General features: G+C 41.8%; 1 long non-coding RNA gene across 1 annotated transcript in view; it reads left to right on the plus strand.

Moving 5' to 3' along the window:
- The first annotated feature begins 367 nt into the window (after positions 1 to 367).
- LOC117555227 overlaps positions 368 to 13,917 on the plus strand; it is a 28,898-nt gene continuing 15,348 nt past the window's right edge. Inside the window, exons 1-4 of the long non-coding RNA XR_004570371.1 lie at positions 368 to 595; positions 861 to 954; positions 1,204 to 1,286; positions 2,143 to 2,193. This is a non-coding gene — a long non-coding RNA (uncharacterized LOC117555227). The remainder of the gene's footprint in view (positions 596 to 860; positions 955 to 1,203; positions 1,287 to 2,142; positions 2,194 to 13,917) is intronic.

Genomic DNA, 13,917 nt, shown 5'->3' on the forward strand with positions numbered 1-13,917 from the left:
GCCTCGGTTAAGGTTATGACTGTGAAAAATCTGAACAAAGTTAACACGCAAAAGCATCAATCCATGCACAGTTGATGATATGGTTAGAGAATTTTCCAGTTTGGTTAAAAGACATATTTGTCCCTTTAGTGTTCAAGAAAAGTTCATAAGCACGCTTGGATAAAAGAAGCAAATGCCAAGAGCAGTGCATCTGTCATCATGGATTGTTTTTGATAGAGCAGAATTCCTGTTGAAGATCAAGTTGTTGTTTTGTTTAACTTCATTTGAAAAAAAACACCCATCAGCGGCCGCATCCTCCTGAGGATGCATTCGTAGACCGCATCCGTCACTTCCGCCGAACGAAGGCTGTCCCAATTTTAAAAAAATACAAGACTCCTCCGAATGCGGCCCACGAATGCAGCCTTCTTTTCCCGGATTTGGAGGATCTGATGTATCCTCCACGGTTTACCAAATCCCAGGATGCAATGGGCGACGGTGACGAATTCGTTTTTTAAAAAAAAAGAAAATGGCTTCTAACGTACCGGCAACGTTCTTATTATACATCCATGACCGGCAACGGCTGAAGCTTCGGCAGGAGCTGGGTTTGTTTTTAAATGTAAGTATAGGGTTTCAACCGTTTCAACTCACCCACATAGTAAACGACATAAAACAGTAAACCGAATTAACTTTTTTATTTAAAGATACAGGCGATTGGAGATGTCTTCTTTATATTACATACATAAAATAATATGAAGCGAAAATATTACGACAGGTTGTAAACCCTGTTTGGTTTTCATATTGTTGGGATTCATTATAAAGCGAATTTATTTATTTAACTGCTTTTGTTATACAAATCTTACTGCAACAATTTGTTTTGATAGGGAGCAAGGAGCAGACTGCTCAATTTATACAAATGCGTGGGGAGAATGAATCCCTCTTCACCGGGGCCACATTCTCCGCAAACATTGCTTGGAGGTAAGGCACAATATCCAGTTTGTATCGTTCTTATTTTTTTAATCATCCCTCATTTCATACAGTCCATTCAAATAAGACAACTAGTATATTGGGCAATACCTTATTTTCTTTGTTGTATTTGTGTAGGGATGTCTCATCATGCTAGCATTCCAAAAAAAAAAGGATGTCTTCCTAAGTGTGTGCATCCTTGTGACATTGTTATTGTTTTATTCATAATACTAGATTTGTTACTATTCTCCCTGTGATTAGGACGGTTTTGGAAGATATGGGCCTGCAGGGAAGTGTAACTCCGCTGCAAGCTAAGAAGAAGTGGGACAATCTTAAAAAAAGATGTGAGTTTTACAAGTTAATAAACACATTTGTTGACATTTGTTTATCTGCTGGTGTTTTTTTTTGTACTGCCATGATTGTTTTACTCTGCCTTTAGGATTGCAAATACCCAGGGTCAGGAGAGGGAGTCGGTGGGAAACCCACTGCTGCAACTTGGCCATGGTTTATCCAAATGGATGAGATATTAGGACAAAGGCCCTCCATCTGCCCGCCTGTCCTAATATCCTCTATCCCAGAGGACACGCCACGGCCAAGTTCAGCAGTGGACCAGGAGGACGAGGATCAGGTTGAGGCAGGGCCATCACGGCCTAAAAGAAAAAGAAAAGATAGGCTAATGGACCTCATCAGAGAGGACATGAAGCTGCAGAGGGAGGCAGAGGAGAGGAGAGCCCAGAAGAGCAGGGAGAACCTTAATAGGCTTGTTTCTCTCCTAGAAAAATTAGCAGATAAATAAATAAAATAAGTAATGAGCAATATGAAACTTATGATTTATTTTATGGAACAACATACAAATAAAACAACATACAAATAAAACAACCTTTAAACTATATACACATTCAGGCTGAGTAGGGAGTCCCAGGTGGTGCTGCTGCTGGACCTGCATGGGCTGCCACAATTAGAACCCTGGTGTCCTCTGATGGTGGGTGGGGCTTAATTTGGGGTGGTCTTCAGAGTGTTGGGGATGCTTCTGTCCACTGTACATTGGATTGTCCATTAGGGCTAGGGTTCGCAGGGCGGACGCAATCGACGACTGCCATGTCACTAAGATGTTTTCAGCAGCAGATAAGAACAAAAGATGTATATAAATATTGCACAAGGTTATTTTATCACAGCTCTTCAATTGTTTTACTTATGAAGGAACAAGCAGTGAAGGGGAATCTGGAGCAGATTGTGGAGAACTTCAGACAGGTGAGTCATCAACAAACTCGCTTCTTAGTAGTAAAGGTAGCTTGCAGCTTTGTTTTTACGAGTAGACTATGGGTGTTGTGGCTGCTGTGTAGTGTAAAACAATAAAAAGCTATGTGAGATCAAATCAAATCAAGTTTTATTTATATAGCACATTTAAAAGCGATTTTTGGTCGAGCCAAAGTGCTGTACATGTAATAAAAACACATAACTACAATCACAATAAAAGACAATAATTTACAACAGAAATATAAAAAACAAAAACACAGGGAATAGTCAGGTGTCATACTCCGCTCTGACTAGAAGGCCAGGGAGAAGAAGTGAGTCTTTAGTGAGGATTTAAAAAAAACCCTAGTGTCTGGGCCGACCTCACATGGAGGGGCAGAGTGTTCCAGAGCCTGGGGCCAGCTGCTGCGAAGGCTCGGTGCCCTCGGGTTTTGAGCCTGGTCTTGGGCACTATCAGCAGCAGCTGGTCAGCAGACCTTATCAGTGCTTTTCATGTTTGCATATATTGTACTAAGTACCTTTTCTGTTCCTACTTCTCTACTAAGATGTTGAATGCAGAACGCTAACTTGTAATGGGTTATTTAATTTTTTTAAGTACTTTCACAACTGCACAATAGTACATATAACTCTTCATATGATAATCCTCTGAACCCACTTGCTTCATAAATGCAGAAACGAAACAGAGACCTGTAGTTACTGTAACACTAATCTAATAAACCTCTGGTGTATTTTCATGTGTTAAGTATTGTGGTGAAAGAGTCCTGCCCCTTTCCTGACCTTGTCATTGGTGAACAGTATCACACTACCAGAGGCTTTCTGTGAAATCATTCAGAGCCCAGTTTTTCTGAACTGTTCTACAGTCATCTTGCACACGGCTATCATTTTAGGCCTTTAAGAAAAAACAGACTTCTAATGCCATCTGCTAAGTCAGTTGAAGATCCCTCCATCTTCCACCTGCATGTTTTCTGCATTTACTGAAGTCAGGAGAGTCAGATGATGGCTGGTTGAGGTTGTGGGGGTGCGTGTCTCTTTCTCCAATGAGCCAAATTTAGCGGTTTGTGGTTTCCTGGGTCGATGGAGATGGTGGAATGCCTTAAAGCTGCACTCTTGAGTTTGGTTTATTTAAATGCTTATCAGTTTGAGAGTAGACCTCAGGGCCATGATTCATGAGTTATTACGTCTAAATCATTTCTCTGGTTTATGGTCAAGATAAGGGGGAGTCTCCGAGATAAAATAACAGTTTTGGATGAGTCTCGGTCAGCTCACTCTCAAGGCTTGTTTTTGTTTGCTCGGCCATTCATTACACAAATGTACCCTGCTTTCCGTTTACCTCTTTATCTGTGTGACCTTTCACCTCATTTGGGTCAAAGGTCATAGCTAAAGGCTTAAAGGGATAACATTTGCCTCTTCTGTCTACCTTTTAAATTGTGTACATTTAGAGGAGCCTTTTTAAGAATTAATAGTGAAAAGAAAAGAAAATTGCATTGTTGTACTTTTTAAGAATTAATAGTGAAAAGAAAGAGAATTTTCACAAAATGTGTGATTTTGGCATGGGCTAAATAAAAAGGAAGTAAAGACTGTAAAAAAATATTTGCATCTCACAAGAGAAGAAAATGTAGAACCTTTCTTTAACTCCTGCTCTCACTTGATATGCAGAAACATATCACACACCATCTCTTTTGGTCCATGTACGGGTAAAATATGTGAGGTGTGTTTTAGAGGTGAGGGATAATTTATTAGAAACACATGCTGTGCTGTTCAGCTGTACACTCCACTTTTTGGTTCCTTGTCTCATTTACTCCTTTGCACCTCTTTGCCCTTTCCCTTCTTTATCTGCACTGCTGCCAAACTCTGCAGTTATTTTTTCATTCTTCCTCTTTCATCCCCCTCCTTTCACGCTTTCTCTCTCTTGCTTTGGGACTGCAAGGCCTGCATGGTAGATCTACTTGCACTCGCGAAGTAGAGAACGTTTCTGCTCCCCTCCTGCTTCAGTCCATTAGATCCTAAAAGGTTCAACGACTCGGTTTCTGTTGTGTTCATCAGTAACCCGAACGACAGACCTTTATGCAATACTCACACACTCCTCCTTGACATTCTCCTCTATTTCACTCTAAATCCCTCTTTTCCTCAAAATCTGTCTTGAGTTATTTTCCTATAAATCTAAACACAGTTTCACAATATGAAAAAGATTTAGAGGATAAAATGTGTGCAGGAAAACAAAAAATCACACGCAACATTTCTTAATACAAATGTTATCACATTCCCTGCCAGATATACCGTATGTGGATTATTTAGCTGGAAGACCATTAAAGTAGGTGGAGTGTGTGATGGTTGTTGGATCGCTGAGGGAGTGAGAGAGGTGATGAAGGATGCTTGAGTGGAGGTGGCAGCGGGGTTGTTTTTCACCACCTCTCCCTCGTCCGGCCTTCTCTCTGGAGCTCAGCGGGAATATTATACACCCTGTCTGCTGATCCACATATCACACATTCCTGTGTGAATAAAGAGAGAGGGGAGACGGAAAAGGGAAGCAAAGATGAGGAGAAGGAGCGGGTGATTTGATACAGACCAGTGGGCATCAGCATTGGAGAAAGAATGAGGTTGGCATGCTGTGCATAAGAACACATTATTCAACCAAAAGACTACAAATCAAGCTCAAAACTGACAGGCACTCACTAATAAACAGGTGATATGATACATCAGTTTAAATCTGAAGGCATGTGGTTGTGTTTTCCCATTCGTAGCCCATATTTAGAGCCAAAAGGGTATTGTGTGTGTGTGTGTGTGTGTGTGTGTGTGTGTGTGTGTGTGTGTGTGTGTGTGTGTGTGTGTGTGTGTGTGTGTGTGTGTGTGTGTGTGTGTGTGTGTGGTGTGTGTGTGTGTGTGTGTGTGTTGTGTGGTGTGTGTGTGTGTGTGTGTGTGTGTGTGTGTGTGTGTGTTGTGTGTGTGTGTGTGTGTGTGTGTGGTGTGTGTGTGTGTGTGTGTGTGTGTGTGTGTGTGTGTGTGTGTGTGTGTGTGTGTGTGTGTGTGTCATTGTGAGCTGTGTGTATATTTTATTTGGCAGATTCCCTCAAAGGCCCACCGCTCTGGTGAAATCAGGGCTGGAAACTGGACATATCTCCTCACGAATGAAGTCACTGATACATATATAAGTTGAAGCGTCACACACAGACGTCGTGCAGAGCCAGTCCAGCGTATTCTTCCTGTTTTAAGTTTATATGCAAAGCTAACCAACTGCTGGTGGTAGCTTCACTGCCATATATTCGTTTTAAGCTAGTTTCCCAAAGCGTTCAATTATTCCATTATGTTCCTGCTGCTCAAGAGAGGAATATCATTGAAAATAGATGATGTTTCCGCTACCCATAACAGGGTGGAATACTCACAGTGGTGTGAGGCCAGCAACCTCTCAAAACCGCATGAATTTATGAAATCCTATTATGTTGTCATCACCCTCCCTTTTTATCCTTTTTAATTAGTTGGCAAAGGTTATGTGTGAATGATGTCAAAGTTCATCCTCCTCCTGATTCATGGGCCTGAGAGAAATTGCAAATTCCACTTCACTTTATTATTATTTATGAAGAAATTAATCCTCGGTCATCGCAGAAACCATTTTCCTCTCAGACTGAAGATACATTTTGTATGACTATTTGTTCTGTGTGCACTTCCTGGAAATTATAGAGATGATGTAGACTAGAGAGAGGAGGCATGAAAGAGAAGATAAGTGATGAAGATAGGCTAAGGAGGAGGAAGAGATTGACAAGGCAGATAGAGGCTCTGTGGTGATATCATGAACATCATATCAGTCCATCAGAGCTCTAAAGGGCATCAGTCAGAGTGGGAGAGGTAGTGAGAGTGCGGCCTATCTGCTGGCACAAGCAGAAAGAAATGTCATTACAGATGTTGTAGTCAGACGTTATCTGAGCGAGAGAGAAAGACAACACAGACGGACAGGAGGATAAATGAAAAGAATAGCAGAGTGCGACCTGTGACCCCGCCTCTCCGTGAGTCCAGGGGCGCTGTCAGGAATGGAGCGCTCAGTGCCGTCAGACCATACACAAAAAAGCCATCACTCACACCGTACACTCAGCTTATCTCTCCTCATACTAAATGATCCCATTTCCACAGGAAAAGAGGGAGACTCCCCTGAACTAACACAACTTCATACTCGTTTCGGGAGTGTTGGTTCAATTCACACCGGGTGAACAATAATAGAAAAGCGGAAGGATTTGGCAATATAGTGGAAGAGTAAAAAAGGACAGGAATATTTCCAAGTAGTAAATAGGAAAGTGAGTGGGATTTTAGCAGATTATACGATTTTCATTTACATGAACCAATTTTGCTAGATTCCACAAGTGGGTAGATGCCAGTGCTACATGCTAAGGGTGTGTAGGTGGAATAATGCATTGCACAATACGAGTGATAATCTCCTCCTGAGGGGATAGGATACATATTTCCTGTTTACCCAGTACATTTGAAATCAAATCCTGGTGAAAGACATTGGATAGTCATGGAAGCACTGGATTAAACATGGAACAGATTACATTTTTCCTCCTCAGTCCTAGATTTTATTTTTGGTTTGGAATTTGGTTATCAAGCAATCTTTGAGATAAATACACATGTGAAAAGAAAATGAGAAACACATATTATTTTTGGATCTGCTCACATCAATTTAACATTTGACTTTTAGCTTTCGGATCAAAGATTTAAAGTGAAAGGCCATCAGGCTATCTTCCCGTCCCGGACTTCCTTTTTCCTGTGTTCTAGGAAATGAGACGCACATGTGTCTTATTATATTTCAGAGATGTGGAATATGGTTATCACTTAAATATAGTTGTAATCATGATCGCCCCCTCAAGCTGATATCAGGGCGCCAATCATTTGTGAACTGGCATCAGACAGGATATGAATCCACCACTGACTCACTGACTAGTAAAAGCCTTTATATCTTTTTTGTGACTATTTGAGACCAACCATGACTAAGGACAACACTTTCTTCATGTTGAAACCTCTCACCTTCAAAGTGTAATTCACATACAAGCTGACAGATGCTGTTCCCCTTCATGATTTCCCCTTTACTGTCAAATAAAATGTGCAACAATATTACTAATATGCTGTTGAACAATATCTTACTCCATCTAACTTTGATCAGCTGATTTCACAAGCACATTAAATACATGTGGCAAGTATTGCACCATGTTTCTAAACAGTGATGGATTCCACTGAAAGGCGTGTTTGTCACACTGGGGCAAATTACATGAAATCTTAAATATGTATCTCAAAGAAAAGCCCTCAAAGCCATCCTCCATAGTTTAAGTATATCAAAGTATATAAATATAATCCATATTTTATATTAAGTGTAGATCAATCAATTACTTGTATTATAAACTTGGGTTGTCAGTAAGCTCTACATAGATTTTATAGCATCTTTTAACTTGTTAGCTTTATGGTCCAAAACTTCATTGCAGAAATCTGTTTGAAGGGAAATGCAATCACAACCTGCCAAGCAGACAAAGGGAATATCAAACTTAAATTCACCAATAATCATGACTACATATGAACGCTAATGTTTTTCTGTATCTTCTTGGGTGTGTAAATAAGTAACTTGTTGCTATAGCAAGTGTGTTTACAGCCTGTATCTGTTTACCCCAGTTTCAGCTGAGCTTTCTTGTAGTATGTCAAAGGGGTGAGAAACATTACATGTTACTTGTTGTTAGACACTTTAATCCAAAGCGACTTACAAACTCAATACTGTGGCCAATCCCGACAGGAGCAATTTGGGGTTTGAACCTGTGCTCCCTTGATCCGAACACCAACGCTCTATCCACTGCGCCACACGCCTCCCACACAGAAACACTTTTCAGATTTGCCCCATTTGATGTCTCTGTTCTCATGACATCATTATATATTTGGGATACACCATGTTGTATGGTCCCAATTTGAGGCCCCAGCAGTGAGGGGAGCAGGGTCTTTGTGGGATGGACGCCAGATTAAAGTCATCACAAAGCTCTGTGTTAGAGTGAGTTAGGATCCTCAGTTTGATTGTGGTGGCTAATACTAGGCTCATGACTCCAAGACTGTTGGTATACAAACTTTAGATGACTTGAGACAAGGGGAACCACATGCTATAAACACAATACACCCACAGCCAAAAGCTTGCATCACATAGGAACACACAATGTGCATGCAGGCATAAATTAAAGGCTCATACCCTGACTCTCGCATATCTTTGCCTACACATCAGACATGCTATAGCTGCCCCCACACATACACACACATGCTGAGATTGTATACATACAAACAAGCTTCCACTGCGTTTTTTTGACAGTGGAACGTCTCATAGTTGTTGGCAGGATACTGGCTCCCACAAACACCGCAGCCCGAAGCGAGCCTCGTCCCCGGCCTCCAAGAGGAGCCAGGCTGGAGCTCTTAAGAGGGTTTAAGAATCTCTAAGACCCCTGACTCTTGTTGGACCGGAGCTCCATTTACATACAACAACAACAACACCAGTGGAGAAAGGGCTCAATCAAAGTTTTCTGAAGTTCACACAGACAGAGAGAGGCAAAGGGAGGAGTGTGTGGTTTAGGAGAATTATAATAAATGTGGCAGTAATTTCGATTGCTCATTGCGCCACAAAGCACTTTCAGCTTCAGGGAAAAGAGCTATTTTCTTAGAATGGGTCAGTGTCTGCTTGGTGAGAATTTGAAAGAGAAGGTTTCACACTCTTATCACTATAATTTATCAAAATCCAGTTATTGCCAATGTTTTGATATTGAGCCTGGAGGATGTAGTATCTGTGGGCACAGTGCATCAGAGACCCAGGGGATCACCACACCCCATCTAGTGGCAGAACTTATAATTACATGAAGCAGTACTCAGGAGCCACTGGCATTGTACAGGATGAAGGAAACTAATTAGTGCAAGGGGAAATTCAATGTCAATAATGTCTAGCAAACAGCCATTACCCTTTCCCTGTGTACTCTTTCTAAGGAACCCTGAACAAAACCTAATGGACGGCCTGATTCTTAAGAGCTGCCATTAAGACTAATGGGAAAACAAAGTATGCAAACTCAGCTGTACACATTTGGCAATCATAAAAGAGAGTGTGAGATGGAGTTAGAAGAAAATGTACTTTTAAAAAGGATGACAAGCATCCGGTAACAGGGCTTTACGTTATGAGTTGTGCTGTAAACTGCACAGTGTAACATCATCCACCTGACCCCGTGTGGAAGCATCCTGTGGACCAGACTGTGTCCCCTGTCCTGTCTCACACTACCTCCTAAAACTCCTCTCAGATCCACTTCCCGCCCCACCTGTAGTGCAGACGCGCTGTCGCTCCCAGCGCACAAACACTCTACCAGTCAATGGGGTGAAAGTGTGTTCTTCCCCTCATGTTGGTGGGAAGGGGGGGGGGCATGTGAAGAGCCTTCCAGGAACAATAGAGACATAGAGGGGGTTATTTTTAGTGAGCGGGGACATGGCGATGGGATGACCAATAAAGGCTGTTCCTGGTACAGCGAGACATTTGATGGCTGTGCCAGGTGACTGTCGGGGGACGCTGAAACATCCTCTTCCTCTTCCTTGATGGCCGACAGCATCCTTCCCATGTCTCCTTCAGATTTTCCTGTCAAAGTGTTCTGTGAGTCATGCTTGATATGTGTGTTTAGGGTACATGTACAGCCGCCACATAAATCATCTTGTTGCCTGGGATACATCTCTTCGCCTTGCTGCATGTGTGTAAAAGTGTGTGTGAATTTACTGTGGTTCTTTACAGCTTACATCCTGTACTCAGTGTTGGAATAAGGACGCATATTTATCAAGCTGTCAAAAGGAACATTTTGACCATCAGTGAAAGATAATAGTAGCCTATCTAAAACACAGTTTCTTAAGTTTTACTTTTCTACATGTAGCAGAGTTCTGCTATCTTGCTGCATTTTAATTTGTCAATAATTCAAGAATAGTTTGCATTTGAGTACTTGCCATAGAGGCTGTGACACCAGAAGTGCAAATAAAGAACTATTTTTGAAGCAGCGAAGCTGGAAAAATGAATTAAATCACTCCTGAACAGGTGTGTTTGTGGCCTGCCAGCCCTGAGAACAAACAGTGTCCATTTCCCTCAGACAGACAGACAGTCAGGAGGAGAGAGAGCTTCATGATTTCTGTCTGAGAGTCTCCATGAGGGTGTATAGGCGTATTAGGTCACATAATGGTCACCTGTCGTATCTCAATCAGTGCTAACCTTCTAACTGTCTTTATATACAGTCCTGTAAAGTGTGTGTCTTGAGACATGGAGGTCCAAGAAACAACTGTCTGAGCTCAATTGATGGTAACAAAATCAATCAGAGGCTCAAGGACGTGCATGCTAACATACAGTTAACATGTTCAAGTGTCATGACGGGGGACACAGAGCTGGGTGGCCAATGTGTGGGCGAGTGGCATGTCCTTATGTTTACTACCAGAAACATACATCTACTGGAGATAAACGACAGCGACTCACTGGCTCCAACGACTGTGACTCAGTATCAGACCATAGTCCAGCTGATTTACTGCTGCTTGATATCAGTGTCTCAGTGTATATACAATATTTATACAAATATCTGGGAGTCGGTGTGAGTGTATACTAAAGTGCATTATGTCCTTGTATGAATGTTGTTGACTTTGCTTTTGTTTTACACAATTCCTATGCAGCGACCACTCACTTGCATCAGCTCCATTTGTTTGTTGGAATGTCCTTTCTAACTCGTCCCAGATCGTTCTCTCACTTTCTGTGCTGTGGATCTTTTCCAATGCATGTCCTTGTTTTTTTCCTCTGCTTTTATAGCCTTGCTGTGCTCTCATTTTGAAAGGCGGAAGGCTCCTTGGGTGTTTGGGTAATATTTCTGCACCCCAGAGCAAAGAGCATTTGGCAAGCACCTGATAGGGCCATATCAGCCTCCAAACCATGAATTGCGCAAATCTGCAAAAGGGTGTTGGGTGATTTGGAGGATGTTGACAAGGACACTTCAAGTAGAAAAAAGAAATCACCTTGGAGGGCTTTCAGATTCTTCTGTGGTTTTATGTTTCACTTCCACTAAAATCAATCATTTTACATCAAAAATGTTCTTTGAATGTCTAAAAACGACCGACCGCCAACCCCGAGCATAAACACACTTGTGTTTGCTCAGCCAAAACATCCTAAATCCTCTGGGAGGACTGGCATGCTTCAGCCCATGTGTGTTTGTTATCTGTGTGTACATGTGATGTCGTGCGTTCTGTTTTTGTGGTGTCTTTTTCTGGGTCCAGAGGGGATTTCCTAGAAGTGGAGACCTCCCTAAAGGAGTCAAAGATCGAGTCCTTGGAGAGAAGAAGAGAGGTGAAAGAGGGACGAAGAGGGGATCGGAGATTGAATAAACAGAGGTGATGAAGGCTGCCGTCATAACCACCCGTCTAATCTCTCAGGTTTATGGGGGCCACATAGTGATGAACCCCAAGACATGCCACTGATAATGGAGAGTGATAACGGATGGGTTTGAAATGATGGCGTGTAGTGAAGTGTGTGAGTGGTTGATTAAAGGTAATGATGCGAAGCGAAGCTGCTAATGATGTGCAGTTTGACAAAGTGGCAGCGGATATGCATTCTACATGACTGTCTTCTAAAGGGACTTCGTCCAAAACACAGCTTTTAGAGATTAATCTCACAGCACGAGGCAGGGATTACATGGACACCTTGTGATGAATGTATTGCACACAAATGCAGCATACTTTTCCTCACAGCAGCGTGTCCTGTAAATCTGTATGTTGAATTTGATAAGTCAACCTGGGCCCCCGAAAGAGTGCTCCTGGAAACGTCCGAAGGGAGAGAGCACTTGTTATATTTCTCTTTTATAGCCGTACACTCTTAACCAGGCTGTCGCCACAGATGATGCAAAGCTCCACCACAGAACTAACTTACCCTCTCGCAGTACGTTTCTCTAGGTCAGTGGTTCCCAACCTTTTTTGTCTTGTGTACCCCCTGAGCCTTTTGTCATACCATGAGTACCCCCTCACTCATACGTGCTGATGATCCTTCACAAGTAGAACGTAACTGATTATTGAATGAAAATAACTTTATTTCATCTCCTTAATTTGAACATCTAATTCTCAGGCATTTTCTTAATTTTAACTTAAATCACTCAATAAAAATGAATATGTTGCCTTGAAAATAAATAATATAATCAAATAAATACATATGAAATCAAAATAATCAACTTATCTTTGCTATATATATATCTTGTAACATTTAGGCTTAAACCATGGAGCCCCTTTGAATAAGTCTCCTTTAAACAGGCATTTAAACTTTAATTCAGGAACAAAACACTTAGCAAAATAATATCCAGAATCAGTATGGCCTAGCAGTTTATTTTCACCAGTCATTTACAACTTTTTTTTGGGATGGGGGGGGGGGGTTAAGCACAGTTAGTATATGTTTATAAAACGGACAAGTCAAATCAAGCAATCTGATGTTTCTTAGCCGTGATATAACGAGCGTAGGCCTATATCCAGGGAATAGTTGTTGTTACTTTTCACAAATCAGTATCCCTCCGCGTCTGAGAACCGTTATAAAATCCTAAACTAAACTTTATATAGTAAACTAACTAACTAACTAACTAAGCTTAAGATGGAAACATTTAAGGTTAACTTCGACCTCCGGGGTGGGCTTACTATGGAGGAGTGGATTGAGAAGTGCCTATCTCCAGAAAAAAAGCACCTAAACGACGACATTCGCTATCTGTTATTGTTGTTGCATAGCAACCACTTCGCACTATGTGCAGAAGGCAACGGAGGGACGATTTTATTTTATTCCCGGGCTGATTTTTAGTCGCAGTCCGCCACTGAACGTAGCTATTATGTAAGGTAGTTGTAAATCAAACAAGTGCAGTACATGCTATGTTATAAAGCCGTGGAGGGCGGGAGTTTATAAACCAAAGAGTAACCGCCCTTACGGGACGCTGTAATAAGTAAAGCGAACGCACCCGCAAGGACACCTGGCCTCCTATTGGTTGAGGGATTTTGACAGGATTGTTGCACAAAAGTTTCGAGCGCGCACAGAATAAATCTGAGAGCAGAACAAATCTGTAAACAGCAATATATCTGAGTGCAAGCGTACAGTTTGAGCAGAAGCAGAGCTAATCTAAGTGCAAGCAGGCACTATTGGAGTGCGAGGACAGGGTTTGAGGGAAATAAATACATAAAGTATGCTCTCAAATTTAAATACCACGCTCTTGAATAAAGATAGGGAATAACCTCCATAGTTTATGTCCGACGCATCTTTGTAACGCACGAAGGACAGGAGCTGCGCTTCTCCACTCACATCTGTCATTTCATCCAGCTGCAAAGCGAACTGACCGGCTAGTTTTATTTTGTTCACCACTTGTCCAATTATATTCACAGACATATCATTGATCCGATTCCGACGGGGATACGGTGTTATTCGACAGGGGAACTTTCTTGAGTGCTTCGGCTGCTTTCTTGTCTATCATAATTTCGGCCAACGCAGTCGCTGCAGGGAGAATGAGCTCAACAATAGAGTGAGTTTTTTTTTATTTAGCCACAAGCAGGGACACGGCGTAAGATGCCTCGAGTGCTTTCATTGACACATTCGTGGCTTTCATCATTACTGTCTGGCTCGACTTAAATTCCGACAGCTTTCGTCTGTAAAATTATTCCCTTTTATCGACACTTCCCGAGTGTTTGGTGCTCTGGTGTCTC

This window comes from Gymnodraco acuticeps, unplaced genomic scaffold, assembly GCF_902827175.1.
Source record: "Gymnodraco acuticeps unplaced genomic scaffold, fGymAcu1.1, whole genome shotgun sequence".
Lineage (NCBI taxonomy): Eukaryota > Metazoa > Chordata > Actinopteri > Perciformes > Bathydraconidae > Gymnodraco > Gymnodraco acuticeps.